Source organism: Euprymna scolopes, chromosome 32 (assembly GCF_053919585.1).
Source record: "Euprymna scolopes isolate OS-2025 chromosome 32, ASM5391958v1, whole genome shotgun sequence".
Classification (NCBI taxonomy): domain Eukaryota; kingdom Metazoa; phylum Mollusca; class Cephalopoda; order Sepiida; family Sepiolidae; genus Euprymna; species Euprymna scolopes.
This window is the reverse complement of record NC_136513.1, coordinates 39,266,843-39,288,884: the sequence shown is the minus strand read 5'-3', so window position 1 is coordinate 39,288,884 and position 22,042 is coordinate 39,266,843. Positions and strand designations below refer to the sequence as shown.

The window sequence follows — 22,042 nt, the reverse complement described above, 5'->3', positions numbered from 1 at the left end:
CATTTCCCTACGCAGTAACTCAATTTTCACACATGGTACTGAGATTTGGGAAAATCTTTGTAATCCGTTTTCGGCCAGAAACGGGACTGTTAAAGGTCAAAGTTCCAATCAATTAGCTCACATTTCATCATTTTCATAATTCTTGGATATATTACTAATTTCGACAATTATTTCTGATTATTTTAACCGATATCATCGCCCCTCTTACTAAAATAATAACTTTGATTTATTGTCTGATCTGATTATTTCGTTGCAAACACATGAATGCATTACATTACATATTATCATTTGTCATAATTCTTGGATATGTTACTAATTTGGACAATGGTTTTTCATAATTTAAACCATCCTCATCACCCTCTTTTACTAACATAATAGCTTTGATATATTGTCTGGGCTGATTATTTTATTATAAACCCATCAATTAATTAACTCACATTTCAGCATTTCTCGTAATTCTTGGCTATGTTACTAATTTCGACAACAATTTTTACAATTTAATCCATCATTATCTTTATTTACTAATATTTATTTACTAAAAAATAACGTTGATATATTTTCTGGGCTGATTTTTTCTTAAAAAAATCACAACTATCTATTAACTCACATTTCATCAATTTTTATAATTCTCAGATATGTTACTAATTTCGACAATCACTTTTTATATGTATAACCCACATTATTAACCACCCACTAATAAAATAATAACTTTGGTATATTATCTGCGATGATAATTTCAGTTACAACACACTAATCAATTAGCTCATATTTCGTCATTTTTCATAATTTTTGGATATGTTACTAATGTCGACGATCAGTTTTCATCATTTAACCCACATCATCGTCCCCTTTACTAAAATAATAACTTTGATATATTGTCTGGTCTCATTATTTTATTACAAACACACTAATGCATTAAATCACATATCATATTTCATATACTTATCGCACTCTCTTACTAACATAATAACTTTGATATATTGTCTGGGCTAATTATTTTATTATGAACACACCAATTAATTAACTCACACTTCATCATTTTTCGTAATTCTTGGATATGTTATTAATATCGACAATATTTTTTTCATTATTTGCACACACAATACCACCCTCTCTTACTAAAATAATAACTTTGATATATTGTCTGGGCTAATTATTTTATTATGAACACACCAATTAATTTACTCACACTTCATCATTTTTCCTAATTCTTGGATATGTTATTAATATCGACAATAATTTTTTCATTATTTGCACACACAATACCACCCTCTCTTACTAAAATAATAACTTTGATATATTTTCTGTGCTGATTATTTCATTACAAAAAAAACAAAACAATCAATTAACTCACATTTACTCATTTTCATAATTCTTGAATATGTCATTAATTTCGACAATAATTTTTAATAAGTTTAACACACCTTATAGCATCCCCCTTACTAAAATAATAACTTTGGTATATTGCATGGGCTGATTATTTCATTACAAACACATCAACCAATTTACTCACATTTCATCATTTTTCATAATTCTTGGATATGTTACTAATTTCGACAATCATTTTTATAAGTAAAAACCCACACTATACACGCCTACTACTATTATAATAACTGTAATATATTGTCTGGGCTTATTATTTCATTACAAACACACCAATCAAGTAATTCATATTTCATCATTTTTCATAATTCTTGTATATGTTACTAATTTCGACAATAATTTTAATAACTTAAGCCCACTATGTCGCTCTCCCTTACTGATATAATAACTTTGATATATTGCATGGGCTGATTATTTCATTACAGACACATCAGGTCCTGGATATGATCTTAAACTATATCCGATGGTGAGGCCCCAGCTTGCGGACTTTGGGATGTGTGAAGCCACCCCTTAATTGCCATTGCTCCCAGGTCCACTCTGACCCGGAGTGGTAGTATCTCTTAGGGTCCCAACTATGGGTTGAATAGAAACCGACTCGAAAAAAAACAAACAAATATATTCTATTAAAAACTTTTTCTTCAAAATAACTGGATTCGGCATAAAATAACCTAAAAAGGGTTGATATGCCGTAAATCAAAAGCAACTAACCAACAAACCAACAGACACATTAATCAATTCCGGGAATTCTTATAGTATTATCTTATCCAATCCCGGGTGACCCCGCATAATCTGCTAGTATATATCTTTCACCTATCTTATTCGATCCCGAGCGAAACTGGGTATCCTGCTACTATATGTTTTCCACCTATCTCATTCAATACTGGGCGACACCTTTTGCTAGTGTATATTTGCACTTATCTCATTCAAACCCAGGACTGACTTTTCGTCCGCCACCCAACTATTAAAAATATACATGAAATAAAGTAATGGCTAAATCGTAAACTGTTTCAGCCATTTCTGGGACTAAATTTACATCCCCAACCCACTGCTAAAAATATACATGAAATAAAGTAATGTCTAAAACTTAAATGGTTTCAACCGTTTCCGAAACTGACTTCTTATCTACCATCCTAATGTATTATATACATTAAATAAAGTAATGTCTAAAACGTAGATGGTTGCAGCCATTTCCATGACAGACTTCATATCCTCCACTCTACTGTTAAAAATACACATTAAATAAAGTAATATTTTATGCGTAAACGGTTTCAGCCATTTCCGGGACTGATTTCATATACCCACACTCCTGTTAAAAATATACATGAAATAAAGTAATGTTTAAATTGCAAACGGTTTCAGTCATTTCTGGAACTGACTTCATATTCCCACACTATTGTTAAAATATACTTGAAATAAATAATGTTTAAATCATAAACTGTTTCAGCAGCTTTTCGAAATTTATGCACAAAAATATTAACACGGTTAAGGATTAGGCAACCATTGCTTCAAAATTAATTTCTGAGTGTATTATCAGTCTCAGCATTCCAGTGACTTAATGCCCCTTTTTGGGCTTGGTTAATGGAGGAGAAATCTTTCATTACTGATACAATTTTCATTTTTGTTACTGACCAGAGTACCCCTTTTGGGGAGCTGGTCCCCCCCAAATTTTAAACCGACCTTTTGTCAAACTCTACCCTTGTGAGGAGGCAAGTAAACAAAAAAAAATAATCAGAAGGGACATTTTTCAGCGCATTTTATAATTAATCAGAAGATACATTTTCAGTGCATTTTATAATTAATCAGAAGGGACATTTCCAGAGCATTTTGTAATTGAATCAGAAAATACTTTTCCCAGATACTTTTTTAATATTAAAACTTTGTTACATTAAATATAGTACCTATTTACAATGCCCCCCCCACTGGACAGATTTAGACACCAGGGTCGTTTTTTAACGTGGCGAAAAGGAAGAAAAAATTGCCTTAGTCGTAAAGAATTTCTTCTCCACTGAGAGAGAAGAAAGTGAAATGTAGCATCTGAAGTACAGATACTACACTTTGATCTTGGCCAAAAGGCCAAGAAAAACAACTCATTTTTATTTGCTTTGCATCAACAGCGACACCAATTTAAAAAAAAAATAATTTAATTTCATAACAATTAAACGACCCGGATATAACCGTGACACACACAATCGTATTAATACATGACCCCAGCTTGTTATAATAATAATAATAATAATAATAATAATAATAATAATAATAATAATAATAATAACAACAACAACAACAACAAGCTGGAACCAGGTACCGGCGTTGCCCGCTGGAAGTATGTCTCCCACCCCGCCTGTCAAAAAAAAAAAAAAAAATAAGTGCGGTTGTACCATTGCCTGCTCATGGCCAAAATGAATGTACCGTTGCAATGTACGGATGCATTTCACATATATATTTCTATCCTAGCTGTACCCTGCCACGCGTTGCTGTGGCTCAATTTGGTGTCATGGAAAATTCTAATAAAAAGAGAAAATGCATTTTTCTTATATTCTTAGTACAGCAATCCACTCCAAAAAGCAACAAAAAAAAAAAAAAAAAAAGCGAAAGTGAAAAAAAAAATGTTACTCTTGCAGAAATGAATCCTGATCTTCGGGATTACCGTCAATCATGGCTTGGGCTCGGCCAACAATCAGTGGATAAAGCTGAACGTAGCAAAAATGTTGAAACGCCAAATGTTTTTTATTTTTTTATTTTTTCTGTATACAAAAATGTGAGTTAGTACTTGATATTTGAGTGATGGGGGGAGGGTTACTATACACAGATTCGTCCAAGTACGTCCAAGGATGAAATACTGTTGCCATATCTGGGCAGGAGCTGCTAAAAACAGCCTATCCTGCCTTGACAGAGTACAAAATAGACTTCGTGGCTTAGTGGGAGATGCCCTTGTCTCTACCCTGCAACCTCTCTTCCACAGAAGAGACGTTGCGAGCCTGTCCTTGTTTTATCGTTATTTCCATGGCAGGTGCTCGTCTGAACTCCAATCTCTGGTCCCCCCTCGCCAATCTTTCACGAAAAACACCCGTCTAGCTGAATCCACTGTGAAAAATTTCCCCCACTCTATATCTGTGCCTAAATCAAAACGCGGATTCTATGAACAAAGCTTCTTTCTTAGAAATGCACGCCTGTGGAACTCTGTTCCATCTGCCTGCTTCCGTCCGGACTACAACTTGGATGTCTTCAAGTCCAATGTTAACAAATTCCTAATGAACCGCCCCCTTAAGTAAACACTTCAGCAAATCTCCTCACTAACTAAATGTACTTGCAATAACCCTTATCCCTGAGTGGCTTCCGGGCCTTGATAAGTGGTGATCACTGTGTAAAAAAAAAAAAAAAGATTCGAAAAAAGTTGTCAAAAACAAATAAATGAAAGGTAAGGTAAGTTATGTTTCTACCTAACTGGATAATTGTTTAGTGTTTTTATGTAATGTAAAACAGAAATGGTTGCAGACTCTGTTGAATACGTTAAGTTTTGGAAAGTAAGTTGAAAACTAAAAACTATACAACGCAGTGTCAAAAACCCACCGAATATATGTTACCATGATATAGGCTGACATAATTGGTGGGTTTGTGACAGTTTTGTATTGTTTTTTAGTTTTAACTCACTTTCTCAAACTTAACGTAATCAACAGTGTCCGCCACCATTTGTATCTTTCAAATACACCGATAAACAGTTTTTCGAGCCGACTAAACATTACATTAAATGAAAAGGGTTTGTATTACTAAACACAGATACAAAGAAGTTGTCAAAGAATAAATATATAACAAATAAATGTTATCAAAGGCAAGAAAAGTAAATGTTCTACCTAACTGGATAAGATTTTAGTGTTTTTATGTAATGTATAATTTTTAATCGGTTCAAAAACATGCAGTGTTTATCGGTATATTTGAAAATACAAATGGTGGCAGACTGTATCAGACACATTAAGTTTGGGGACATTTTGGGAAAATGAGTTTAAACTAAAAAACTATACAAAATACTGTTAGGAACTCACTCATTATATGTTACTGTGACGTAGGTTGACATATAATCAGTGGTTTTAGACGTTTGCTCGATACAGGTGACGATTTTTAAGAGTCCCTTTTAGTGATTACCTGGTGTGGGGATATTTGTACAACTAAACGGAAAATCTGCCCCCAAAATCCGGTATTATTTTACTTTAAGGCCCGTTTCATGTTCGTATATAACGAAATATTTTATTGTAGATTTCGGTGTACTAAAAACGAATCTGCAAACCGTTTCCGTCGCAAAAAGAAAGTTTTCATGATATGAAGAAACTACTTTTTCGAAAAGAGAGTGATCACTTTTCAATGTAAATTTAACTTAGAATGATCACCCACTTTCTGACCACCTGTGTGTTTTCTGTGTGTTTCTTGGCTAAAAAGTTTTTTGTTTGATTTCTTTTGCATGGTAATAACCCCATAACTCTGGGACTATTTTCCATTTCACAGCCGTAGCCTACGCGCGAGCATAAGCGAAAGCTGTCTAGCCAATAAACATGGGAAAAGTCCCACCCTCTCTCAGCTGGCTAGAAAGTGGATGCTTATTTTAAGTTAAATTTACATGGAAAAGTGATCGCCCACTTTTCGAAAAAGTAATTTCTTCATATCATAAAAACGGTTTGCAGATTCGTTTTTAGCACACCAAAATCTTCAAAAAAGTTTTTTGTTATATACGAAAATGGAATATTTTATCAAAAATACGGGAGAAAATAGTTTTCAATAAAAACAGCAAATGAATTCGATAGAAAAAAATGGATGTTATTTTTAAAAATTTTTCTGTGTTTCTTGGCAAAAAAGTTTGTTTTTGTTTTATTTCTTTTGCATTTTTCAATTTAAACAGGTAATTTTAAAGGATTTTCCCAGGGTAAAAAGAAAGTCCCCCCCCCAAATAAAATCGTGGCCACAAAGTGGGTGATCATTTTACGTTAAATTATTATGGAAAAGTGATCCTCAACTTTTTTAAACTAACATTTCTTCATATCTTGTAAACTACTCGTTTGCCTTAATTATAAACGTTATTTTCGTTTTCAGCGACCCCGAAAACCTATAAGAGTGGTAATTTTAAAGGAATTTTCGAGGGTGGAGTAATTCTTCATATTTACCTCCCCCCCCAAGAAAATAAGAAATTAAGAATTAGACAAATTTATTTTAGGTAGGCTTCGCAAGGAAAGCTTAAAAAAAAAAAAATAAGATAAAGAAATGATACTAAGTGGGTGCTTATTTTAAGTTAAATTTACATGGAAAAGTGAGTGATCGCCTACTTTTCGAAAAAGTAATTTCTTCATATCATAAAAACTATATTTTGCGACGGAAACAGTTTGCAGATTCGTTAAAGCACACCGAAATCTACAAAAACTTTTTTTGTTATATACGAACGTGAGACTCACACATGGAAAATGTTATAAAAAATCCGGGAGAAAATAGTTTCAATAAAAACAGCAAATGAATTCGATAGAAAAAAATGGATGCAATTTTAAGATAAACAAATAATGCTAGTGCACTTTTAAAATCGTATTTCCAAGTTTAATTAAAGTTTTATATATTTTTTTACTTAATTGTAAGGTTAAAGTACAATATATATATATATATATATATATATATATATATATATATATATATATATATAATTTAAAAAATAGGTTTTTTTTACCCATCTATTAATTAGAAAGTTAAAAGTTGTAATTCGAAAGTCATCAACGTGTGGTGCACGTGAAAGGCTAATTTCTACCTGAAATGGCGAATAGTCCCGCCGTTACGAAAAATATTTTTATTTTATTAAATATATTTTTATAATTTGCGATCTTAATGATCTTAATTTATTTTAATAACATGCAAACATTCCTTTACTTTACAGATAAATATATCGAAAAAAAAAACTCAAAAAGCAAGCGACAAACTTTTTTTTGCCTTATATAATAAAGAAAAAAAAATGTGTAAATTAAAAAATTTGGAAGATGAACAAATGAATTATGTTTTTTTGTTTTCTTTTTACTTATCGAGTAAACAGAAAATGAAAACTACTTCGTTTCGTCAATTCGTGGCTGTGAAATGAATCGAACCGGAAGTTCAGTTTTATCAACAAAGCAGGTTCGCACTAACGGTTACAAAAATATATTTATTTTATTTAATATTTTAATAATTCGCGAGGTAAATTTATTTCAATGACATCAAAACATCCCTCGACTCTAAAGATGGGTTGTCTGAAAATTTCAAATAAATTGGTAACGTAGAAATATGGTTTTATTCACTTTATCGAACCAAATTTACATTTATATATATATAGATTGAAGTGTATATCTTGAAATATTAGCTTATTTGTTAATATGATTATTTTAGCCAAAAAGGGGAATTTTAAGAAAATAAATCTATTGAGGAGGACGTAACCCTAATGTAGTATCTATTGAAACTGCAAAATACCTTTTCTGGCCACAATCGGTGGAGGAAAAAGCCTTCTAAACTGAGGCGATTTATATTTTTGTTCCTATGCTGCGTGCAACATAACTAATTAGGAGCTAACCTTTGTATAGTTGTCACGTGTCAAACTAATTTGTAATATGTTTTTCGTGGTCATCACGATCAGCTGCGGCATCAAAAAAACTATCTATATCTATATCTATCTATCTATCCATCTATATATATATATATATATATATATATATATATATATATATATATATGTAAAAGTGAACGTGTCTGTGTGTCTGTGTGTGTGTCTGTGTACATTTCCCTACGCAATAACTCTATCAATTTATAGACTACACACTCGAAATTATATATACAGGGTACTGAGATTTGGGAAAATCGATGTGATCGGTTTTTGGCCAGAACTTTGGCGGTTAAGGGATAAAAGTTCAACGATTTGATCTTTGAGAACTCTACCAAACTCCTCCGACAATTTTGGGTCTACGCACTTGAAATTTTAGATATAGGTTCCTTGGACATGGATCTAACTTAATAACTTAAGTTGAGCCCAAAACAAAAAAAAATTAAGGGGTCATAATAGGAGTCAAAGTTAAAAAAATGTACCTATGCTGTCTCTTCCAAATTACTCAGACAATTTCTGGTCCAAATATTTCAAATTTTACATAAAGGGTATTAAGAGATGGGGCAAGCTTTTTCATCAGTTTGGGTCGAAAATTTTTAGTTATCAATATATAAATGTATGTATGTATGTATGTATGTATGTTTGCATGTCTGCCTTAAACGTTCAATAGAGGCGATAGATTTTACCAAGATCAGTATCGTTTTAAAGCTTGACCTTTTATACGACAAATATCGAAAAATTGACCAAAAATATTAATATCTTCCCCTTCAACTAGGCACTTTTCTACAGGGTGGGTGTGACTTTTTTCGCCGATATTTTTTAAAGTTATCGTCTCCTTTAGATTGTCTAACCTTAATTTTTAAAATTGTCGTTTCCGGTTCGGTGGTGGTCGTAACAGCATAAACGTTAGATTTTACCCCGTTCTTTTCCTCCTTTGCGGTACGGGTTCGAGCCTGCCTTCCTAGTCTACAGACTCGAAATTTGATATACAGGTACTGAGATTTAGGAAAAGCTTGTGATCGGTTTTTGGATAGAAATTTGGCGATTAAGGGGTCAAAGTTCAACGATTTGACCTTTGTGATCTCTACCAAACTCCTCCTACAATTCTGAGTCTTAACACGTGAAATTTTAGATATAGATTCCTTGAACATGGATTTAACTTAATAACTTTATTTGAGCCCTAAACAATAAATTTTAAGGGGTTATAATAGGAGTCAAAGTTTTTAAAAAATGACCGTTTTTTTTTTTGGTTTTGCTCAGCATACACCTCAAAACACCCGGACAACTCCGGACACCCATGCTAGTATATTTATAAAAGTGAACGTGTGTGTGTATATGTGTACATTTCTCTACGCAATAACTCTGTCAATTTTTAGTCTACAGGCTCGAAATTTGATATACAGGGTACTGAGATTTGGGAAAATCGATGTGATCGGTTTTTGGCTAGAAATTTGGCGATTAAGGGGTCAAAGTTTAACGATTTGACCTTTGTGACCTCTACCAAACTCCATCGACAATTTTGGCTCTACACACTTAAAATTTTAGATATAGGTTCCTTGGACAGGGATCTAACTTAATAACTTTATTTGACCCTAAAATAATAAAATTCAAGAGGTCATAATAGGGGTAAGAGTTTAAAAAATTGACCGCTTTTTTTTTTTTCTCAACATACACCTCCAAACACCCGGGCAACGCCGGGCACCCATGCTAGTAATGAATAAATGCAGTTTCCTATTTTGTTAATTGTTTAATGTTTTAAGCATATTTTCTATTTTAGCATAGCAATTCACAAAAAACGCAACTAATCGGAGCTAACTCTGTCAGTGTAGTCACGTTTTAAAGTCTAAGTTTGATTATGTTTTGAAGTCGTCGTTTTCCTCGTCGTGCTAAAATATTAAAAAGAATACACTTTCGTTGTGTGTGAATTGTATATATTTTTACTTGTATTTTTTTTGTTTTTTTTTGTGATGAAAAACTCTGATGGCCATGTTGGTGATACTTGCTGATATAATAAACCCTCACAAAAGTAAGTGGAAAAAAGTTTTATGTAAAAAAAGAAGTACATCCATAAAACATTAAAATTGACAAATAACCTGAATTTGTTTTGTGTTGCAATGTATTCTAATTCTTTTATTAAGTTCGAAAGGCCATAACTGTTATTGTATTTTATGCATTGTATTGCTTAAGTTCACGATCTGGTAGGCGGGTTGGGAACATTACTGTCTGTGTAAATGGAATGGGCTATAGATCACCTATAAGTAGACGTCCAGCTGCATCTGTGTAACCTGAGAAACCAAGCCAATTTTTATGGTGGACATTAAAGTCACATGTATTTACCGTTACTATCCAAAGAGAGTGCTGCATCTATACTATCAGAGACATGATCGATTAGGGTACTATCTTGACTTTAGGGAGAACGGTAGAGAAAATATAAGTAACACAAAACAAATTTCCATGGCAGGTGCTCGTCTGAGCTCCAATCTCTAGTCCCCCCCTCGCCAATCTTTCACGAAAAACACCCGTCTAGCTGAATCCACTGTGAAAAATTTCCCCCACTCTATATCTGTCCCTAAATCAAAATGCGGATTCCATGAACAAAGCTTCTTTTTTAAAACTGCCGCCTGTGGAACTCTGTTCCGTCTGCCTGCTTCCCACCGGACTACAACTTGGATGTCTTCAAGTCCAATGTTAACAAATTCCTAATGAACCGCCCCCTTAATTAAACACTTCATCAAATCTCCACACTAACGTAATGTACTTGCAATAACCCTTATCCCTGAGTGGCTTCCGGGCCTTGATAAGTGGTGATCACTGTGTAAAAAAAAAACTAACGCAGTGATGAAATGTTAGTCGAAAGCACATAAAAGCTTGTTCATCCGATTCAACATTTTCTCTCTAGTTAAAGGAAGGTTGCTACGGTTATAGACTCCAAACCCGTGCTTGGAGTCAATATCCGTAGAAACTGTATATCTATCAGAGTCCTTACAGCAACGTGGAATGTACCCTGTCATGTTACAGCAGTTAGAGGAGATTGAAGAGTGTAAGTTTGTTTCACTTAATGGTAAGATATGCGGGAAGTTTACTAAATAGTCAGACTCTACATAATCTAGATTACCTCTAAGCCCACATATATTTGTTAACTGGTTTGCTTGGCTGGTTGTTTGGGTTGTCATTTCATTACCTTTTTGTTAAAGGTAAGGTTAGGGGAAGAGCGTTGAGCAAAGTGGGCTAGTTTTAAGGCCAAATATACAAAAACAGGTGTCTATTAGCCGAATCCTATCTAGAAATTGCAGCCTCGTAAAAGCCCGCCAGAGATAGCAGCATGACCCCTTTCCATGCGCGACACGGCACTACAATCATGCTGATATTATACACCTGATGATATATCAGTTGTTCTAAGCTCTACTAAAGAGTTAACGTACCCGTACTGGCAGTCGGAAAGAGCAGCAAGACAAACTTTCAATCAGGTACACTCAACCTCTCAAATAAAACCGGCCCAAACAAGTCGAGTGAGTAAAAGTGGCATGCAAGCAAACCCAATTTGCTCAGTTTCTGAGAGAAAGAGAGAAATTTTAAATAGGGAATAGGGGAAACGGCCTTCACTGTCCTAGTCAAGTAACAGGGTCAATCACAGGGTGGCTCAGGTGAGTCCCTGGTATTGTACTTCTACGCCTTGCTAATACACAAAGACGGAGTTTGAAAGTCGGCGATAGACAGAGCTTATTTACTCCTTAACATCTTCTAGCACACACTGTAAATTTTTTTCGAGAAGTAATTTTCCTTGAGGTAATGTTTTAACTATGTATGATTTTCTCTTTGGATTAATGTTTTCTAAAGTGAAAATATTGTAGGAGTATTTTATTTTATTCTATTCTATATACACAAAAGTTGAATTTTTCTCGCTCTCACATTGATAATAAAACCACAGTTTTTCTAATCGAAGATTTTTAAAACGAACTTGTTGATATATTTAGTTATGGATATGTGAACGTTAACATAAAGGTAAACTAATTTGCATATTTATTTTAAGAAAGGAGCGTTAAAGGATTTTTTTATATGATAGTTTTCATTAAAGTATTAAGATTAATAATTTTATTCAGAGTTTCTACATCATGTATGTTTGCGTAGAATTTAGGATTAAAACGTTTAAACACACTGATATGTTTTTATCTCTCCCTCTCTTTCTCTCTCTCTAGTTCTATCTCTTTCTGTTTTTATATCTATATTCCTATGAATTTGTTTTTTTTTTTTGTCTAGTGATATTCGTATTAAAACCATTTTTCCTATTTATTTAAAAAATGCAACTTTCTTATGTATGAAGCGTGAAATTGCATTTATCTGCAAAGAATCTAGCTAACTTGCCTATTCTTTTAAAAATTCATTTTAATTCATTCCCTATAAGTGTTTTTGGTTTTCTTATGGGATAATCATATTTAGTTAACTATTACGTGTAATTATATTCATGCAGATATTCTAGAGGATTTATACTTGCGTAATATTTACGTAAAACTGGTTATAGTAAACCTAGTTCTATACATATTTATGTATGCGTATATATATCTTTGTAAAAAAAACCTTGCCTATCAAACTCCTCTGTCCATTTTTGATTTACAGACATAAAACTTTATATATAGGGTATTTGAACTCATGCGAAACAATATTTGGGATTTAACGGGAGGGGGGAAATAGGTGCAAAACTGGTACAATTAAATAAAAATAAATTTGCCAGCCGACGGCATCACGAATATGCATGCGAGAAGTAATAGCTTATAGTTTATGTTTTAAATTTTAGGATTGCAGTAAACATATCTTCATAGCTCAGGCATTAAAGTTAAAGGAAAAATTAAATCGTAAGCAAAACGATTTGATTTTCTTTTCTTGGTGGCGGCGCACGAGTTATTTCTTTTTTTAAATTTAAATAATTATTATATAATAGGTCCAATATAATACATCAATAAATACGAAATCTGCAATAATTAAAATATCATATTTAAACGTATTATACGATCGAGCAATGCCGGGTGGTCTAATAGTATATATATATATATATATATATATATATATATATATACATATATATATATATATATATATATATATATATATATATATATATTTACGTAGTTTCTGTTGTTGATTTTTTAAACGATATTAAGATTAGCGTCTTCACCTTGAAGATCGGATGTTTTTTTTTTTTTTTTTTATAAATTGCCCATTTTTTATTTTGGATATAAACAAATAATATATTTATTTATTTATTTATTTATTTATAAAACAGTAATCTACGTACATCCATGTTTCGGCCCTTCCTCTCGTCAGCGTACCCTGGACCATATGTCTTTCAGTCCAGCGTCTTATCCATTACGCTATGATGCCAAAGACGATTTACTGTTTAGTTTTTATCGTTTATATATATTTACGTAGTTTTTGTTGTTGATTTATATATATATATATATATATATATATATATATATATATATATATATATATATATATATATATTATATTATTGGTAGTATTGTTTAAACAAAACCAAAATGTGTCAACCAAAGCGTGTTCAATGTTTAGACAGAGCAATATGAATATGTGGAATATGAGAACTAGTGGCTACACATATGCAAATATGTTTCAGTGACCTTTCTTGGACTTATGAGATGATTTTCCCTAGCAGGGTGGCCACTGAAACATATTTGCATATGTGTAGCCACTAGTTCTCCTATTCAATATATATATATATATATATATATATATATATATAGTAATTTATAAAATATACATGGCGACTAAGCTACACTGAATATTCTGCGTTTCATCCACTGTAGGATTCGTCACGCATAAGCCTGACGAATCCTACAGTGGATGAAGCGCAGAATATTCAGTGTAGCTTAGTCGCCATATATATTTTATAAATTACTAACTAGCTCTACCCACATATTGAGCACTTTTGAAGTAAATACTTAAAGTTTACGCATAAATCTATACTTTCGTATATTAAACTTGTGTGAGTAAATGAAGTAGTTATATATATATATATATATATATATATATACACTTGTGCCCGATATTATTCATACCCCCCTTGAAAATTGAGTTTATTAGGTGTAACTTTGTAAGAATTTATTGTTTACGTCCATATTGATACATATTCTTAATAAACCTCTTCTGATCATTTTAGTCATTTTAAAATCTCGGGATACTTGTAATAAAAGAAATATACAGCTATTTATAAAATCTGCAATGTTCAAAAATAATCATACCCCCTTATTTTCTCATTATTAATCGAGTTTCTGACTGTTTGTTTCCTGTTTTATTCTTATTTTGAATGCTTTTATACAACCTTTGATTAATTTCATTTCGTTTTTTGCATTTTTCAGAAATTAAAATAATATCAACTGAAAACCAATAGAAGAATAAAAATTATTAGAATGGGGAAGAAAAAAGAGCTTAGTAATGATCTTAGGAGTAAAATTGTGAATTCACATAAGGATGGTTTAGGTTACAAGAAATTTGAGGTCCCTACAGCAACAGTACAGAGCATCATCAAAAAATTCCAGAGCCACCACACAACAAACAACTTGATTGGTAGAGGAAGGAAAAGGAAACTGTCTGCTAGAGCCACCAGGAATATTGTAAGAAGTGTTAATGCAAATCCAACCACCACTACTAAGGACATTTTAGAAAATCTGGAGTCTTCTGGCATAAAAATATCAAGGCAAACATTGCAAAGGACTCTGCATGAAAATGGTCTGAAAGGAAGAAGAACAAGAAGGACTCCATTGCACACTGGAAAACACCTTGCAGCACGTCTAAAGTTTGCTAGGACCCATGTGAATTTTCCAGAGTCCGTTTTCTCAAGTATTTTGTGGACTGACGAAACAAAAATTGAATTGTTTGGCCATATGGATGCTTCTTACGTTTGGAGGAAGAAAGGAGAAGCTTACAACCCAAAGAACACCATACCCACGGTGAAACATGGTGGTGGTAGCCTAATGTTTTGGGGCTCCTTTTCGGCTAGTGCTCCAGGTAGTTTGGTCAAGATAGATGGAACCATGAAGAAGGAGCAATATTTGGAAATACTCCAGAAAAACATTAGACAGGATGCGGAGAAGCTCCATTTAGGACCAAACTTGGTCCTTCAACAGGATAATGATCCAAAACATACTGCCAAAATAGTCAAGAAATGGTTTGAGGATGATCAAATTAATGTTTTGGAATGACCTAGCCAGAGTCCCGACCTGAACCCTATCGAAAACCTCTGGCACATATTGAAAACTGAGGTTAAAAAGCGGAAAACTAGAAAGTTGAGGGATTTGGAGAACTACTGCATTGAAGAATGGTCAAAAATCTGTGTTGATGCTTGTAAAAACCTTGTTGATAAATATCCAAAACAGTTACAGGCAGTTATTAAGAATAAAGGGCATGCTATTGACTATTAGTAAGAGAGATATGAATAATTTTGAACTAGTGCCATTATTGTTTTTCTTTGTATAATGTTTCAAACTTGCATAATTTATTTATTTGTTGAGTTTAAATTAAATGCTTATGCTTGATTTATTGTTTGAAATCCCTTTAATATTGTCTACCTTCTTGTTTGAGCATTATTCTTATAGAAATCTCAAAGATCCGAGGGGTATGAATAATATCGGGCACAAGTGTATATATATATATATATATATATATATATATATATATATTCATCACATACAGTCCTGTTTCGCTGTTTCACAACTCATCAGTGCGGAAACCCTACTGCTCAAATGACAGTCAAGGCTTCTCACTATTTCGCTATACGGCTGATGCTATGTGGGTAATGACTTAACGATGTTTTGACATCGTCAAAATGTCTTCGCTAAATTCGTTTATTTGCTTAATACGCTAATGGCAGTTTGTATATAACTTGCCGGTATGCTCAACCCAATATAGGGAGCATTATAGTCATCCACATGCAGTATACAACTCATCAGTGCAGCTAGATAGGCAACTGCCTCAAGCCAGGATCAAAACTCAACCGCCCAAACGAGAGTCTAGGCTTCTCACCATTGCGCTATACGGCTGATGCTGTGTGTAATAAATTAACGATGAATATATATATATATATATATATATATATTGTAACACATGCCTCCGCACGTATATATATATATATATATATATATATATATATATATATATATATATATATTGTAACACATGCCTCCGCACGTTTGGAAATACGGCGGGCACGCGCGTGACAAGGGTAAAAAAATGAAAAGGAGAGGGAGGGATTCTTTTTTAAGGGGTTTCTTTTATAAGATATTTATTTCAGTAGACAATTTTTCTGCATAGAGGCATGACTCGCTAAGGTTCTCTTTTAATTTTAAATACTTTTTTAAGTAGAAAAAGGTTGAAACAAGAAGCACTAACCGATTAAGTAAGTAACCGATTAATTAACTAACCGATTAATTAATTAACCGATTAATTAATTAACCGTTTAATATGAGACAAACGGGATGCAAAAACAAAATAAACACAAGGTTGAACACAAGTGGTGAAATTTCAAATTAATTTTCTCACACAATAAAATATGCTAGGTGGGAATGAGATTGAATGAAAAAAAAATACGAGGATGTGGAAGGGAAGCCCCTTTATCTAAACATGTCGACGAACAATGTATCAATGCATATCAACAATAAAAAAAATGACAAAATAAACGACTTGGGAATTCAACATACGAGAGATATACTACTTCAGTTTTAACTTTTCTTTTTATTTTCGCTTTTTTTCTTCGTTTCGAGCAGTTGGTTAAAAACAAACATCCTCAACATCCATCTCTGTGTTAGTCCATAACTAAAATTCTGATTTGTAAGGTTCGCCGTCTTCCCTCGTATTATCGTGGTCGACATTATCTCCTTTTTCGATGTAGGAATGGGGTTTTGCCGACATTATCTTCTTCTTCGCTGATGAGATGGAGGTTTCTGCGGCATTATCTTCCCTGACGGTGTAAGCTCGTTTCCATTTTTATTTCGCAATCCGGATGGGACTTTTCCCAAATCCGTCCGGCACGGCGGCTCGGCCGAGATTGTCCATAAATATGTCTCTTTCCCAGTCCCCTTCTCTCTCACACACATACACACACACACACTCTCTCTCTCTCTCTCTCTCTCTCTCTCTCTCTCTCTCTCTCTCTCGTCTCCGTATTTTCCCTATTCTTCTCCTTCTTTCTTTGTTCACCTTGTCGTTTGGTACCCGGAACTAAAAAGGGTCAGAAAGTATGTTGACCAGATGACCTGCCAACTCGCTGACTCCTCCTCAAAGGGGTGGAAGTGGTGTTGGCATCGGCTCGTCTCTCTTTCTCATATATTTTCTCTCTCTATCGCTCTCTCTCTCTCCCTCTCTCGTTGTAGCTTCAGCGTCTCTTGCTCTCTCTGTTCATTTTGCCTGTGCGACAATCAAACAAAAAAACAACAAAAAAAAACGATACATTCTTCGTCGGCCTAAAAAATAAATTTACTTTATTCTTTAAAGCACATATTCTATTTTAAAAATAAGGTTACAATATGTATATATATATATATATATATATATACATACATATATATATATATATATATGTATATATGATTGACCTTATTTCTGTGTTTGCGAAATGTCTCTACCAAACTGATTTTGCCGCTTCTCAAACGTCAAATGATTTCTCCATCCATTCCCACCGAAAAGTAACCTGCTTTTATAAGGCACGTGATCTCACGAGACTTCGTTCACTATAAAACGTCACGGCCGCCATGGTGGACTCTTTCTTTCTTTCTTTCTGGACGTGCGCGACTCATAGGACAGACAAACACAAGGACGTTTGTACGGTAATCCATTTTCCCCACTTTGGAAGCATCTAATAGAATGTAGGTGTTTTATTTCAGAAAGCAGATCAAATGTTTTCTTATATTAGTTTTATATATTATTGTAATTTTTTGTTTCACGAAGCGGTACTTAAATTAAAAAAGTAAAAAACAAAATCGGAAAATACTCTCATGTATATTGAAAACAATTCAAAATTAAGTGAACTGTGAGCATCAAATTTTCCGTATAAAACTGAGAATTCTTTTCGCCATAACCAATAAACAGCGATTTAATATTTATGAAGAACTAGCAGGACAACTGGCGTCGCCCGGTCGATAAATACGCATAGATATTATACTTTAATCAAGAAACTGAGACACGTGTATACGAGTATTATGTTTTTTAAACAAGTCACTTCTTGTAAATAAATATTAATAATACTCTACCTGGGATCGAAACCCACACCTGAAGGCAGTGAGTCAAGTACGACAACCATTTGACCAGCTTGACAAGATCTTTAAATGTGTTTTCAAATCTACTTATCCTTAACATGAGAAAGCTGAAACGTTTTCGACCTCGCATTTACATCGTGAAACATTTGACAAACAGATTAAAAAATGCGACGATTCCACGTACTTTTTTATTTCAATTTTACCCTTCGCAAAGCTTTCTTACTGGGTGAAAACCGATTAAAATGTTCTTAACGCATCTGAATACCCTATATACCAAATATCAAATCGGTAAATCAAAACTTTGTTGAGTATATAGGTTGAGAAATGTCCCCACAGACATTTTCATCGATATATAGATAGATATAAAAATTAAAAAAAAAAAAACCGGAATTACCTGTGTGAATATTTTGATTTCATTTTGACGAAATTTGCTGGTTGAATGAAAAGAATGTGTCAACAGATTTTTGGACTTTATATTTCTAAACCTAAAAATAATTTTAAAAACACACAATACTAATACTAATAATAACTAGCGGGAACTGTGGAAATTCCACAGCGCAATATTTTATATGTAATATATTGCTGTTAGGCATTCTGTGACCGTTTTGCATGAATGAAGATACCATCATATGATGCTTGCTTTTTATTAAAACTGTATCGCCCCTTACTAAAATGATAAATTTGATATATTGTCTAGGCTGATTATTTCATTAAAACACACACTAATACATTAACGCATATTTCATCATTTTTTATAATTCTTTGATATGTTACTAATTTAGACAATCATTTTTCATATTTTAGACCCACATTATCGCCTCCGCTATACTACAATAATAACTTTAATATATTGTCTGGGATGATTATTTCATTACAAACACACACTAATACATTAACGCATATTTCATCATTTTTTATAATTCTTTGATATGTTACTAATTTAGACAATCATTTTTCATATTTTAGACCCGCATTATAGCCTTCGTTATACTAAAATAATAACTTTAATATATTGTCTAGGATGATTATTTCATTACAAACACACTAATCCATGACTCACATTTCATGATTTTTCATAATTCTTTAATATGTTACTAAGTACGACGATCATTTTTCATAAATTTAAATCACATTATCGTCCTCCCCCTTTATTAAAATAATAACTTGGACATAATTCCTGGGCTGATTCTTTCATTACAAACACACCAATCAATTAAATCGCATTTTATCATTTTTCATAATTCTTGGATGTGTTTCGAATTTCGACAATCATTTTTAATAATTTGAACCAACATTATATCCTGCCTTTCTAAAATAATAACTTTGATATATTTCTTGGCTGATTATTTCATTACAAACCAATCAATTGCCTCTCATTTCATCATATTTCATGATTCTTAGATCTGTTATTAATTCCGACATAATTTTAATTAAATCATAATTTTAACCCACATTATCGCATCCTTACTAAAATAATAACTTTGATATATTGGCTGGGCTGATTATTTAATTACAAATAATAAATCAATTGCGGATGTTCTAATTGTATATATGTTCCACCTATCTTTTCCAATCCCGAGCGACGCTGTGTATTCTACTAATATAAATGTTTTTCCACGTATCTCATTCAATGCTAGGCGACGGTGGCATTCCATTTTGCAATTACTACCATAAGGACATATAGGACGAAAATATGAACTCAGGATTACTTAGTTTATTTATATATATATATTTTTTTTAATGTTCCAAATATCCCCTAGCATGCATTGACCCAATTCTGGAAGAGTACAGTTTTTTTTTTTCATTTTCACCTTTTTTAAAAAACATTTTTAAGTGGATAGCTGTACTAAGAATATAAGAAACATGCATTTTCTCTTTTTATTAGAATTTTCCATGACACCAAATTGAGCCCCAACAACGCGTGGCAGGGTACAGCTAATAATAATAATAATAATAATAATAATAATAATAATAATAATAATAATAATAATAATAATAATAAAAATAATAATAATAATGATGATGATGATGATGATAATAATAATAACAACAAGAACAATAATAACAATAATAATGATAATAATAATAATAATAATAATAATACTAATAATGATAGATTTCTATCTATAACTCTCTTCCTCTCTCACTATATATTGTTTGATCCCATTGGTGATTGTTATTGTTTCTATCACTCTCAATCCCTGTTCACATAAAACATTCACAACACGAACTCTTCTTTTACAACACCAGCAAAAGAATTTCTCTTCTTTCTCTCTCTCTTTCTCTCTCTCTTTCCTCTCCCTCTCTCACTGTCTATCTATCAATCTTTCTCTACAACAACCCTAACATGTAACTTCAATGAACGCAGTTTATTTCTATAGAACATCTCATCTATGATACCACGATTCTAATCCCATATCGACTCTACAAAATAGCTGTATTCCTGGTAGATGGTTGACTCGAGTTAGCTCCAATCATTTGTGTCTCCTGTAAACAATCGCAGCAATAACTAATGAACCCCAACCACAGCAAATGACATTTATTTATTTCTTGTATGAATTAATAAAATAAAGCAATCAGAACTTCCATGCACGAAGTTTCTTTTCCAAAACGTCCTATCCCTATCCGAAGAACAAGATAAAACGAGTCTGTTTTAACAATTGATTGCAGCGTGTCCGCCTTCAATTTTAATGTAAACAAATACTAGTCGAATTATCGTCGGGTAAACTAAAGTCGCCTTAACTTATCTTCTGTCCATTAAAATTACTGTTTCTAATTCTTATTGGGGCGACCCACAGAGAATCCTTTCAACTCTCATTTTCACCCCCCCCAAATGGGGATATTATTTTCAATATCAAATTTTATGTAAATCATAGTCAGAGGCAAAAGAAGACATAATAACAGGGTGGTGGGTTGAGGAAAATCTACTTTGGATTTAGTATTTTTAAAACTTTATGTTACTGTTTTGTTCACTCATTTTTACCGATTAAAAAAATAAGTAAACCGAGTTCAATGTTTGGCCCATCGAGTCTTATATTTTAACTCGAGTAAACAAGATGAAAAGCACACAACAAACTATGCGACCTCTTTGACGAAGTTCCGCCTAATTTTTTAGGGTTTACATGTAATTTACACCTAAACCATAGATAAAAAAATAACTTTTCGCACACACTCATCATTTTTTTAGGGGGGGAATTACAGAAAACCAATGAACAAGAAAATCTTACCTTGCTTTACTTATCTTTTCGTATTTAAAATTCATTTGTGTTTTTAAAATTGTTTCTCCCGCCAATATGTTTTTGCAGAAAGTCACCACTTATAAAGGACCGAAAGCCACTCCAGGATAAGATTTAATATGTGTAAGGTGGTCACAAAGTCAACAGCACAGTTATCGTTACGAAATTGGGTAGAAGTTGATTATTTAAGAGCGACAACTTAATAACTTATTTACATTGTACTCGAAGACGGCAATGTTGCAATCAGCTGGAAAGCAGTCCAAACCTTCCACGGGCAGAAAGTTCAAGAAAATACGCTTTGTTTGTGGACTTTGCATTAATATTTTAACACAAATAGAGAGGTGGAAAATTATTGATATAAGTTTTAGTTAGAGGAGTGCTTGTAGTGAAAGTTTTATGCGGTTGAACTATAGATTGAAGTGCATACTAACACCTGACAGGAAAATATGGTAGATTAGAGATTGACATGCAAAGTCACGTTGAAGAAGTAAACGTTTCGAAATAACGAAAAATTTGAATATTTAGTTTTTTTCTTTGTTTCTTTTTAAAAATTTCTCATGCGTGAA

The 22,042-nt window shown here is 32.8% G+C and overlaps 1 long non-coding RNA gene and 1 pseudogene across 1 annotated transcript in view; both read right to left on the bottom strand.

Annotated features, from left to right (window-relative positions):
• Nucleotides 1-22,042, bottom strand: part of LOC145256290 (uncharacterized) — a 42,691-nt gene extending 20,649 nt beyond the window's left edge. Inside the window, exon 1 of the long non-coding RNA XR_013863964.1 lies at nt 21,468-22,042. This is a non-coding gene — a long non-coding RNA (uncharacterized LOC145256290). The remainder of the gene's footprint in view (nt 1-21,467) is intronic.
• On the bottom strand, nt 3,354-3,469 carry LOC145256687 (U2 spliceosomal RNA; annotated as a pseudogene).